Source organism: Bidens hawaiensis, unplaced genomic scaffold (assembly GCF_021521415.1).
Source record: "Bidens hawaiensis isolate Kalapana, Puna unplaced genomic scaffold, B.hawaiensis_p1.1 tig00013078_1, whole genome shotgun sequence".
Taxonomy (NCBI): Eukaryota; Viridiplantae; Streptophyta; class Magnoliopsida; order Asterales; family Asteraceae; genus Bidens; species Bidens hawaiensis.
In genome coordinates, this window is record NW_027492103.1 from 342,406 (window position 1) to 356,433 (window position 14,028).

The 14,028-nt window shown below is 36.1% G+C and overlaps 1 pseudogene; it reads left to right on the forward strand.

Annotated features, from left to right (window-relative positions):
• The first annotated feature begins 10,853 nt into the window (after positions 1-10,853).
• On the forward strand, positions 10,854-12,474 carry LOC143543187 (geraniol 8-hydroxylase pseudogene; annotated as a pseudogene).
• The last annotated feature ends 1,554 nt before the right edge of the window (positions 12,475-14,028 follow it).

The following is a 14,028-nucleotide window of genomic DNA, read 5'->3' on the forward strand; positions in this document are numbered from 1 at the left end:
AAACATATAATCTATCATTTTAATAATATCGAAGGGTTTAGGATACGAATCAGGTCGGTTTACAATACGAAGACAAAAACGAATCGAATCGGAAAATGACAAATGTCACAAGTGGTTCTGTTTATTGTTGTGTGTTGTCATATACGGGTTGACACAACTCATGGTCTCACGCATTGAGGCGTGATGATAAGTCATTCTTACATATAGAGTCGATTGATTGATGTCGATGGTTTCACAAATGCTAAGATGAAATTTCATGATTGATTTGTTGTTATTAAAAGGGGAAACGGTAAATATAGAAAATCAAAATTGTTATCCTAAATAACTAGACGAGCATACTGTAACGGAATGCCTATTCTTAATCGAAGTACTTTGATGAACGTAAAGAACATATTTGCAATCTAACACAAAAATCACTGGTGCTGGTAAATAATTTTCAATATTGATCTTTATATATTTATTTACAATAGAGTGACATATATACATATAGGGTATGATTAATGTAAAAAACAATAATTTTGTGAGAAACATAAAAATAAATGTACACCATTGGATCTAGGATCTAGTGGTTGAGATTGTTAGTTTCTAAAATTTGTATAGTTTCCTATTTACATGTTATAGTATTCTATTTAGATGGTGTACTTTATTTTAAAATTTTCTCACACTTCTCATAAAACAATTGTTTTTTATTTGAACCTTTTTCTATACATATATGCATATAGGGGAGGGTTATCCTAAAAATAAATAGTTTTCCAAGAAGACTATGAATGAATCATAGCTATTGGACATGTTAATCAATGACTGAGATTTAAAATTACCAGTAACCGACATAGTTTCATAGAATTACTCTTTCATCATTATAACCGACATATTCCTAGAATTGTTCTTTCACCATAATTTGTAATGCCAAATGTTAAAAATCTGTTGGTTCTTACCATTCTTAGAAAACTTCTTATTTTTATTTGAACCATTTTCTATATATATATATATATATAGGTTTAGGTTCGTTTCAGAAATATTTTTAGTGCGAGAAGTAATTACAACCAATCATGTCTTTTCTTTTTGTTTTCTCTCTAAATTATATATAAGGGTATATTAGTAATATAACATAATCTTATATTTGGTAAATATTTATTGTAGGAGGTTTCAAATATTTTTAATTTCTTTGGTAAATATCATTTATTTATACATCATCAAACGTTCACACAAACATCACCCCTGTTCAAAATCCCATGTTTCAAATGAAAAAGATTTCGTGCCTCAAGCTGTGTGCAGGAGTTCCAGAGTGAAACCAGGGATACATCAGTCGTTCCTTTTTTATAGCTACACAAGATTTACTATTATGCCCTTTCAAGCAATAAAAAACTGGTTATAACTTCTTGATACACGTTGTAACATAAAGAATTGATCTTTGTAATCATTGGTTGTGATTTACTTCTCGCACTTCTCGTTATAAGATTACTTCTCGCAAAATCCATCCCCGATATATATATATAGTTAGAATAAAATAAACCCCACTTGTTTTGTATTAAATGTAATAACACATATTACATATGTTTAAAAAAATAATGTTACATAAAATTCCATCTGTTCTCAACTCAAATAAGTTTTCACTATATACATGCCCACATGGTTGGAGATCCAGCCAAACCCAATGTACAAGCATGGTGGACTGGGGCCTCAAGTTTCTTGAAGAGCTGGTTGAATTTGTCACGTTAGTCCCCTTATTGGTGCTACTCAATTAAATGGTCATGTTAAGTCATATTAATTAAGTGTACTTCAAAGTTTGAATAGCCCAATTTAATTGAAATTGAGTTAGCCTATTTATATTTTAAGTAACTTAAGTATTAAAAACTAAATATATCAATACATGAAAACTAGAGATGATCGGGTGGGCTAGTCGTTAGTGATCATTGTTGTTAAACAAAATCTAATATCAAATATTCTTTAGTGGAGATCCATGTTCAAACTTAAGCAACATGATTTAAACAGGGTGATATAGTTAAAACGGTGTGTGTTTAACTTTAAAAAAAAAAATCTAATATGCAGTATTTAAGCTATTAAATATAATAAAGTCTTATTGTCCTCTAGTTTTCAATCTAAAACTGATCATAACGATGAAAAAAATTTGAATCAGGCCAACTGAAAGTTAGAAATGAAAACAACTTCGAAATCAAAACTGATGACAAGTTTAAACGGTTTCACGGTTTTAAACCAACCAAATATATCACTAATGCATTTATGTTGGGCTTGTTTACAATGCTGAAGTCAAATTATAATGCTAATAAAAAATTAAAACTAGCTTAAATGAATCGATATATAAATTATTTCCTCTCTTAAAACTTTAAATGCAAAAGTTGAAACTAGAAGGGGTAATTTTGTCCTAAAACCTCTAAATTAGCCTGTCTGAATTTCTTTTAAGTATATGGGTTGATTTAGGTAAGATATTTTAACTATAGTAGTCAGAATATGTCGTTGAATTCCACCTTATTATTTTGGGTTTAACTAAACGGGTTTTAGGCTGACATGGGATTCCACACGAGATAGGTTTCGATACGAAATAGGTTTCAGATCAAAACGGGCTTCGACTCGGAAATGTTTCGGTTCGAATAGGTTTCAAGCCAAGACGAGTTTTCACACGAAACGAATTTCAGGCCATGACGAGTTTTAGCAGGTGAAGGGGTTATTGGAACAAGTTTCTTCGAACTGGGATTCTGATCAGAATATGTTTTTAATCAAGAATGAGTTATGTTCGGATCGGATATCAGTTCAGAACAAGTTTTAGTCCAGCATAAGTTTCCGCACGAGACATGTTTCAACACAAAAAGGGTTTCAGATTAGAATGGGTGCAGCTTGGATATGGTTTTGTAACACCACGTCTTTTACCATATTAATTTTGAACCAAAATTACTAACTTAGAAAGTATAAGGACCAAAAATGTAAATTCTGAAAATATGAACTCATCGCGATACGCGACAGGGTGAGTCTTAACCCATCGCGTAGCGCGATGGACTTGCTGAGTCAGTGGACACGTGTCCAACAACGTGTCAACACGTGGCACAATATGACAGGCCACGTGTCATCACCGCATAAGGCGACGTAAAAGTGCGACGCCGCGATACGCGACGGGTCACCAAGACCCTATCGCGTACCGCGATGGGGTCCAAATCGCCTATAAAAGGGGGGTGACGGGCATGAGCTACATTCATCCCAAACACACCTCCATCTTCACATACTTAACCTCGAAAGGCGTGCCCCGTTGCCGTAACAAGCCGACGTGCTGTTTTCTCGTATTTCGTGCAAGAAACAAAGTTATAATCAAGTAGCAATCACTTAAGCGAGTAGATCAAGATCCTGCCTTTTTCTTATTATCAATCTAAGCATCCGAATTAAGGTAGGAGTTATGTTTAAGTTAATTGAATTATAGCTTAGACTATCAATCGAGGTTATGGCCTTTAACCTTGATCGTATTTTACAAAAACATTCACAATCATGTTTTCATAAACGTTACTTCATGATGAAGTAAAGCTAAACGAAAGATATATTTTGACGGGCATGTAGTAGCTGGAAAGGGGATATCACTAGTAGTAAGTTTCTTGCCTAAGGAAAAGTAATTCGTATAAATCCCAATCAACCGAGTGACCCGTTTACTTACCTGGAGAAACTTACCAACATGATAGAACCTATTAGGCCAAAACATGCTATATCAAACGTCACATAAAACAAGTGTTTTCATTCACAAATCAAAGATAAATGATTTCAAGGTTAAGCTTACAATCATAGCTTAACATCATTCAAAACATTCATACGAACCTATTTATGTATAGGTTAAATATCATTCACAATCAATCAATCAGTCAAGGTTTCCAACACCGACGGTACAGGTGAATACGTTAACCTTTTAATCAGTCAAAACATATTTATACTCAATAAGACGAACGGGTGTTTGTCTTAACGAGTCAATCAAATGTTTATATGAGATCAAGTAATCTCTAAAACTTTATAATACAAAGTAGAAAATAAAGTCAACTCAGACCGAATACACATGTGTCTGGATCCAAACATAACCGTTCAACCTAATCATTCTAAGGCTACGTGGCCGCGGGTTAATGGTCATAACTAGTCTCATAGTAAGGGCTACGTGGCTCGGGAACAATTGTGTGTGTAGGGCAGTGGTACATAGACCAGAAGTGGAAATGCTTCTGCTGAGCTTGTAGAGAAAACTATATTTGTATTATATTATCATTCAAATATTTTATTGAGTCATACGTGTTCACCAGCATATAGCTGACGTATTTTTTCCAACCCATTGCAGGTAACTAAGCATAAGTAGCATTAACAAGGATTGGAGTCTTAATGAAGATAGAAGCGCATACCAGATGGCTCCGTTTTTTATAACTAATAATCCTTGTAATATGAACGTATATTTTGTAAACTAATACTCGGGTGTTTAATTCCCGAGTAAATTTTCAATGTAAATTAATATTCTATTCAACTTAAAGTCTTCCGCTAAAATCAACCCAATACTCTGATATATTTACAAAAAAGGTTCCAACTTGTGGTCACACGCCTAGGCACTAAGTCGGGGTGTGACAGGTTGGTATCAGAGCCATAGGTTTCAGCGAATTAGGTATTAAACATTAGTACCTAGGCTTTAACCATTATTATCATCTTTATTATTATTCGTAGGGATAATATAGGATTGGTAAACCTCCTATCCCTAATCTAACTAAAGAGCAGATGTCTTATACTAACTACTTTGGCCGTAGACACCAAGTAGCCATTCGATCAAAACCGACAATCATTTACGAACCATCCGATATGGAAAGTAGCAATACTTACTACACTAGCTTTTTCAATCGCGATCAACCAATCAATCCGGTGTTACCGTATGGGAGCCAACCCGTGTATCTCCCAGGCAGTCAACAATGTCCAATCGAAATCTCTGACAATACCGAGGACAACGTTCCCCAGTATTACCCCTCCGACATCCCGACATACCATCCTTCCAAAGAACAGGAGGTGCAGAGTAAAATCAAGCAAGAAACTGAATTGGAGTCATCAAGCTGGATGAATTGTCACTCTGATCAAAGGAGATGGCAATTCGAATCACCACCACTGGGTTATCAATACCAGATCCCACCAACCATTGCTGAACCAAGTCGGAAATCAAAAATGAGGGTTACAATGCCCCATGAAAAGATAACTTTTCAAGCAACAATCAAGAATCCTTATGAATCCGAGGAAGATCCCGAGGAAGAGGAGGACGAGAATCTTGATTTTCCTCCATTCTTAGGACCAAAACCTTCAATCTCCCAATAAGCAAAAGAGATTCTGGACGAAGCAAATCTAATCAAGGAGTTTTACACCAATAATATCCCCGATGAAGAAATGCATGCATACGTTGCTAACTCGCATCTCTATCCTCAAGAGAACGCTTATCTCTTTCTAGCCGCATCCGCACCAACGGGATATCCGAACCCGCTAAATTCAGTGATGGACGAGCTGAGAAACGAGAAAGTGGACAAAAAGAGAATAGGGAGAAAGATTGCCAAGAAATGTGACAAGATGAAAAATATTGTTACAAAATGGATTAAGGATTAGAAATCATAGCTATGTATTGTTGTAGTTGTTGTGATCTTTTTCTTGTAAAATAAACAATGTAATATAAAATGTGTCTTTTCTAAATTTTGTTTTATTCATGTAACAGCATGTCTAAAGCAAACAGTAATCAAGAAACTCAACAAAATAATAAAGGAAAAACTATCGAGGAAATCATGCAAGAAAAAGCAATTGCGGAAAATATACAAGCCATACCACAAAATTATGTGCTTGGTATCCGTGATCTAATAAAAGAGGCTGTGAATCCAATGTATGAAATATTGAAAAATGATCAAAGTCGTACCGCCTCGCATTCTAACAAAAGAACAAGTCGAAGTAAAAGCGAATCTGCTACTTCGAAAAGAGAATCAAAGAAAGAATCGAAAAAGGAATCGGAAAAGAAAGAAAGTAAGAAAGAGAAAGAACCGAAAAAGAAAGAAGCCAGTGACGAAAGCTCCACTACTGAAAATAACCTCCATGAAAAAACGAAGAAATTAAAGATACATGAAGGTTGTGATTTCAAGGTGTTTAAAGTTTATAACCCCAAAGAATTTCACGGGGATAAAGGTGTGATAAATACCCTCCGATGGTTGGAGGAAATGGAACCGATTGTGCTAATCAGCAAGTGTACGAAAAAGTGAGAAGGTGCAATATACCTCCCAGATGTTCAAGGGGGAAGCATTAGAGTGGTGGAATACCCTGATTGGGATCAAGGGTAGAGAAAGCTTATACAATCTGGACTAGGCAACGTTTAAAGCCTTGATAGTGAAGAAGTTTTGCCCAATCAATGAAATGGATCAGATTCAGACTAAACTCTGGAATCACAAAGTTGTGGGAACCAATCTCAAGGAATATAACACCAAGTTTCTTGAGTATTGTAGAATCGTACCTCACTTGGTCACTCCTGAAATCAATAAAGTGACGCGCTATATTTACAGGTTGCCAATAGAAATCCGTGACTTAGTCCGTTCACATATGCCATCCACGACGGAATCTGCTATGGAGTTGGTCGGATACCTGATAGATGGGATGCTTAGGAACCGTGATGAAAATAAGAAGGATGATGGAAAAACGAGTGTGGGTGGAAAGATGAAGAAACCGGAGAAGAAAAGAGAGGGGGGATTTGTGTATAGTCGCCCCATTTGCAAGACATGTGGTAGGAGCACTTTGGAAGATGTCTTCGACCAAACAACTCGGTTACATGTAATTTTTGCAAGAGACCGGGTCATGTGGAAGCAAATTGCACAAGAAAAATAGTGGAATGTTTCGTGTGTGGGGAGAAGGGACATTATAGTAATGAGTGTCCGAAGAAGAAACCAACAACAATGACGGTTGGTGCAGGTGGCAACGGTGCGAAGACCGATGCCAAGAAAGGAAACGCTCGTGTCTTTATGCTAGACACCCAGAAAGCAGCTGATATACCGGACGTGATCACCGGTACGTTTCCTATAAATAATGTTTATGCTAGAGTTCTATTTGACTCGGGTGCAAACCAAAGCTTTATAGATTATAAATTTTGTAGTCTATTAAATGAGCCCTTAGTTAAATTAGATAAACATTATGAAGTCGGGACAACTGATGGCAACGTAAGTAGAATAACCGAGGCTTTAGATAATGCCACAATTTCTTTAGCCAATCACGTCATACCTGTACGACTGTTACCTATGACATTAGCAGGTTTTGATATAGTTTTAGGTATGGACTGGTTATCGTGTAATCAAGCCTGTATCTTATGTAACGATAGAGCCATCGACATTCGAACACGTAATAATAAAACCATTCGTATAACCGGAGATAAAGAAAGAGGAAAGGTAGGAATCATATCCAAGATTAAAGCAGGATGGGATCGTTTCGGGGTTCGGTTCGAAACTGTAACATTTCGGTCTTTCCATTTTAGTGTATATGTATTTTATACCCGCCTCGGGTTTGGTATTCGTATCATCCGCATTAAAAAAATCTCGTATTTATTGAGTATTTAGGGTGTAGTTATTTTTTTATGTCATGTGTACCGACTATCGAACCCAAAACTTGCTTATTTTGGCCTAATATTGATATTATTCAAAGTTCAGGGGCTAAAATGTATTAAATCAAATTTCATATTCTTCCACCATCGCGTGCTACGTGGGGCGCGAAGGCTTCCCTGCATCGTAACACGACGGTGAAAAAATCAAGCCCACCGACATTGTCCGTCGCGCTACGCGGAGGACCAAGGGTAGTCCGCCACTTAGCGCGGGGGACCCCACTGTCGGTGTGGTTTGTTATTCACCGATGGAATATGCCCATTTTTATTCAATCCGCCATTAAACCTTCCTATTATGGTTAATTATGAAACTAGACATGTTTGTTAACCTATAACACTAACTTCCTCTCCAAGAATTTCATCAATATCGTTAATTTGGTGATTTTCTTCTTTAATTATCATTTTTTACTAATCAACCTATTAATAACTTGATCAATATCCCAATTCACCCTTGTATAACGACCCCTAGTTACTGCTAATCGGTTACGCCAACTCATTTCACCTTCAATTTGTGTTCTTGGTTGTTCTTTGCTCAAGTTTTTGAAGTTGACTTTTGAAAGTCAGAGTTTGTTCATCGTCTAGTTTCTCCTTGTTCCATCAACTTTTGGGTAAGTGTTAAACATAAAAGTTGTTAGTTTTCGTCTCCTAAAAGAAATCCCTTTAATCAATTTCACTGATTAATGGGATTTCTTTGGTAAATTTTATGTTGGCCTGTTTAGGGTTTATTTTAAAGTTAATTTGGGACGTTTTTTAATTTCTCAATGAATTGACCCGGATTAGCTACCTTGAACATGTTAGACCCAAATTAAGTCTCATACCGACATCCGGGTCACACACGAACCAACACTCATTTAACTCTAGCTTTTTCAATAACTAGAGTTAGAAAATGAGTTAATTAATAGTTCTTGTTCAGTTCGTTTTCATTAATATAACTTGTATTCATTATTGTAGAATATTTTATTTAAAATTCAGTTAACTTGCTTATCTCTTGTTTTCCTTATAACGAGAGTTGTATATTTTTATTTTTGTAATTCTAGTTTGTTTCTTCTTAATTTTACTTGTAGTTATTATTTCTTAATTTTTAGGATTTTTCAATTAAGTTTGGTCGGCTCACTCATTCTCACACTCCTCGTCTACTTTAACTCGCATTATAACAAAGATGAGTAATCGCATCCCCCCTTTTTCCTATTTTTGTTTTGGGGGCTTTATGAGTATGAAAACCAAACTTATTACCATATACTCAAACACAATTCCATTAATTGTGTGGTTGTGATATTGCTTGATTAGTTGCTAAATGCTAAAGGGCTATGCTATTATTGCTTAATGGTTGGTATATCATCATCCTCATAGTATGATCATATATCGTCGGAGTAACTTGACCAAATTTTGTATCAAGGGGGAGTGACATTTATATTTGTTATGCTGGTTGTAATTCACATGTCGCAAGGAATTGTCTATTTTCATTTTATTATATATATATATATATATATATATATATCAAATTGTGGTTACTCGTTAAACACATTGTGTTGACAAATATGTACTATTTTTACGCATATCATAGGTAGCTATTTGAGATGAAGTGAAGTTTGAAGGCTTAGAATTGACCTAAGGAATTTGATAAAACAATGAATAATATTGATTTTTAGTTTGATGTAATGGTTTTACTTTATTATCTTCTGTTGAAAACTTGTGTATTTTGATTTGTATAAAATATTTAGTTATTGTCAAATTATGTATTAGATTTTTTGAGCTATGAGCAATCTTCGTCGCGCCCCTGACATGTTCAATCATAGGTTGGAGTGTGACATAACTAGTTTCAAGTAGGCATAGATTTTGCACGGGTCTGATTTTAAATCGGAACGGGTATGAATCGGGTTTCAACACAAAACTGATTTCAGATCAGAACGATTTTGTTTAATGTCAGGCCGGCACGAGTTTCTGCACTCATTCTGATCCGAACTCATTCCGACTCAAACCTAATCTGACCGGAAACTCGTTTCTATCTTAAACCCATTTTGAACCTGGAACCCGTTCTGAATGCAAGCCTAGAACCCGATCCAAAACGAGACCATTCTACTTCGAAAGTCGTCCCATGCTGAAACAAGTGCCGACTCGAAACCCGTTGTCGCCCAAAAGAAACGTGTTCTGAATTGAAACCGCTAAACTGAATCCTACTGTGATCCGAAACTCATTCCAACCTAAACCCAGACTGACCTGACTCGATTCAAAGGTAAGTTATTGATATAAATGATAAAATTATGTTTTAGGAGTGAAATATATATATATATATATATATATATATATATAAAATCCGTTTTGACCCGAAACCCATTCCAACCAGGACGCATTATGACATGATCCCGCTTGAACCCGAACCCGTTCCAAACGAATATTAACAACCCTTTTTTAGTTTGATCTGTTTTGACCCGAACCGACCCGACCCGACCCGACTCGTTTACCAATGCTGGTTGAAACTCAATATATTAAACGTCATCCTATTAAACCTTCCTAAATATTATACATATATATAATTGACAACTTTGGTGCCGCTAAACCCCTGTAGGGCCAAGTGGCGGCACCAAAGTGCTCCACATCATTTTGTTTTTTTGTTTTTTTCAAATTTGATAATTAAACTGTTATTTGTCTCGACTCGCTATTGAAACGCCCGAGACAGACAACATTAGATTTTACCAACGTCTCGGTTTTACCAACCTTTTTGTTTACTTTTGGAATCGTAACGACCATAACCGAAACTGGCCGAATTCGCGTTGACCCGCCGTCACAACGCTTAACCAGAAACGTTTAGGTTTTACCAATGTCCGAGTTTTACCGACTCACCATCGCAACGCTCAGATTCAACAACATTCAGGTTTTACCGACCGAACAAATGTTACTTTTTAAATTTTAATATTTTATATGTTAATCAACCGAACCCAAAACAATGCATAACCACAACGCAAGGGGTACATAAACAAATTCGACTACCCCGAGTGTCATCCAAATGCCGGATTAAAAAACTATTTTACATTTAAGATCTAGGCTTTATTAATAGTACTCCTAGATAAGTAAATATACACAAAATGCTCGTGCTAAAAATGGAAATAGTGTTTCCTCACTATTTTGTATTAATAACTTTAAAGAATTCACGTGTCTATTTTGTACTATATAAAGTCAATATTTAGTATTTACACATACCATGCAATCCAGTGCATGCACATAACTAGAAACCATGGAGCCTTTACTTGTGATTCTCATCTCCATCGTTTTCTTCTTCTTATTCCTCCATCTCCTCGACCTTTACCGGAGTCGAAGACTCCCTCCAGGCCCGGTCGGCTTCCCCATCATCGGAAACCTCCTTGAACTTGGACCAAAACCCCATGAATCCCTAGCCAACCTCTCACAAAAACACGGTCCGTTCATGACCATTAAACTAGGAGCCATCACAACTGTGATCGCATCCACACCCGACGCCACAAGAGAAGTCCTCCAACACAGTGACAACGTGTGCTCGGGCAGGACTATGCCTGATGTTGCCACTGTGTTGGACCACCCTGAAGCAGGTATCCTATGGATGCCACCGGACAAAACATGGCGTGCTATTAAAAAAGCACTTAAAAATTTTCTCACAAACCAAAAAAAACTTAACGAAGTTATGGACATTCGCCAGGACGTGGTGGATGCGGCGCTGGAGCTCTTAAAAGAGTCTAGCAAGAAAAAAACGGTTGTGGACGTTGGAAAGTTGTTGTTTTCGGTTTCACTTAACCAACTGTCCAACACATTTTTTTCACAAAATGTGATTAATTATGATGACTTAGAAAGTGTTGAAAAGTTTAAGGTGGCTATGGATACTATTAAAAAGACACATGGGAAGTTTAATATAGCAGATATGTTTCCCGTGTTGAAACCATTTAATCCGCAAAGCCTACGATGTCGAATGAAGGCGGCTTACCACTTGTTTGATGAAGTTGTACAAGGTTTTTTAAGTGAGAGGCTAAAAGATAGAGAGTTGAAGATGTTGAAGTGTGGTGATATGCTCGATTCTCTGCTCGACTACAGCCGAGAAAACGAAGAGATGTTCAGTCTCATACACGTCAAGTCTTTAATTGTGGTATGTCTTCGCTTTTCTTTTCTTTTGCGGATCGATATGTTTGTTTAGAACTTGAGAACTGTATAATATCATTAGGCTATGTGTAGTGGATGAGCTATAAAATGGGACGACTTGGGCCATGTAGAGCTCAATCATCAAATGATGAGTTTTTGTTTTAAGACACCCTATATATATATATCACATACACAAAGTATTATAATAATAATAAAAAAACAAACATGGCAGGCGATAAAAACTAGTCGCCCACACCCCCTCATCGCCCCAATACGGGTAGCCTTATATATTGCTTTAAATATGGTACACAATACGATTATATAACCACGCATTTTAATTTTTTTTTTCTGTTGTTACTTATGATCATAGTTTATACACTAATTATAAACTTTGATATGCGGTGCTCGTGGTTCTCACTATTTTCAACTTATTGCAGGATATGTTTCTTGCTGGAGCAGACACATCTCCAAGTACAGCAACATGGGCAATGGCTGAAATGTTGTATAACCCTCATGTATTATCTAGAGTTCGCAAAGAAGTTAGCGAAACCGTGGGAGAAGATGGAAAAGTGAGCGAACCCAAAATTCTCGACTTGCCTTATTTACATGCTGTCATCAAGGAAACAATGCGGCTTCATCCACCGATTCCCTTATTGGCACCTCACAAGACCATGAAAGAAGTCAAACTCGCGGACTATATTATACCAAAAAACACACAAATTCTTGTGAATGCATGGGCGGTGGCATGAGACCCTAGATACTGGGAAAACCCGTTAACGTTCATGCCAGAAAGGTTTTTGGGAAATAAGGTTGATTATAAGGGTCTACATTTTGAATATATACCATTTGGATCAGGTAGAAGGATGTGTCCCGGAACACCTTTGGCTCACAGGATGGTAACTTTAATGGTGGCATCATTTGTGTATTATTTTTGATTGGGATCTTCATCATAAAGTGGACGCAAATGGCAAATTTGACCTTTCAACAGAATTTGTTGCTACACCTATACTCCTCAGATAAATTTAGCTGTTAAAAAACTCTCAAAGAAAAACTTATTTTATGTTATAATGAATAAGACTTGAGATGTCACACCTGACTTCATGGGTCTAGGTGTGTGACTAAAAGTTAAAACATGTATTATAATATATCAAAGTTTGTGTTACGGAGGGGAAGTATTTTTATATTAAAGTATTGCTTAACTCGGGAATTAAATGCATGATATTACTTTACAACAGCTGATAGTAACAAAACCTTAATTTACATCGTTTAATATAAAACCAAAATGAGCGTCTAATGGCTATCCCACCATCTTCTAATACACCTTCCTACTGATTACATGTAAAACGGTTTTGGAAAATATGTTAGCATGGTTTGTTGGTGAATACATTGATACTAAACCTTTTATATAATACAATTATAAACATTATCTCAACTCGAAATGAATCATTGGACAACGTCCAATGCCTTAGCAGCTACTCATATACACAAGACCATTCCCTTAACGAAGTACTTTAGTTTGGTCTCCGCGGGCAAGGGAAGGACCAAGTATGGATCGGTGTACCCACCGACTGACTATATATATGTGGATCGAGACAACATATATTATAGCCTTAGTGCTAGTGACTTGTTTATTAAGTTTTAGAGATCTATAGTCTCATGTGAACTTTGACTCATTAAATGACTCGATTTAATAGTTTAAAAGATTTGGCATGTATTCACATTTTTGCGTTGGTCAGTCTATAACTGATCTTTATCCTTTAATTATCTCGGACTTGTAGTTCGAAATAATCTATATAAATATCTAGATTCTTTATGAATCTAGTTTTCAGACTCTTGTAGCCTTTTTGTCATGGCTTTAAACCTCGTTTAAACGTGTAAGTTCGTTTAAAATGTTTAAAACTTATTTTTCATTAAAATAGTCAAACTTAGGTTTATACGGACCGTATGATGATTAGACGGTTCGTATGACCTAGGGTTTGACTGTTTGACTAACATCTCTTTTATACGGAATGTCTAAAGTTTAGACGGGTTATACGTTATTAGACAAGCCATATTATGTTTATACGGTCCGTCAAATGACTGCCATAATATGATTTGTATACCACCTATGAAATAAGATGTGAAATATACATGATTCAAAAAACTGTCATAAGTCTGATTGGAAACACAAATGCTACATCTGCATGACCAACTTACTGCGCCTAGTAATGTCCTAAAAATTGCAACAGTTCTTCGTGTACGTAACATCATAAGTAAAAATATAAACCAACCCCTCAGGTTTTGTCCGGTTCAATTACAACAAG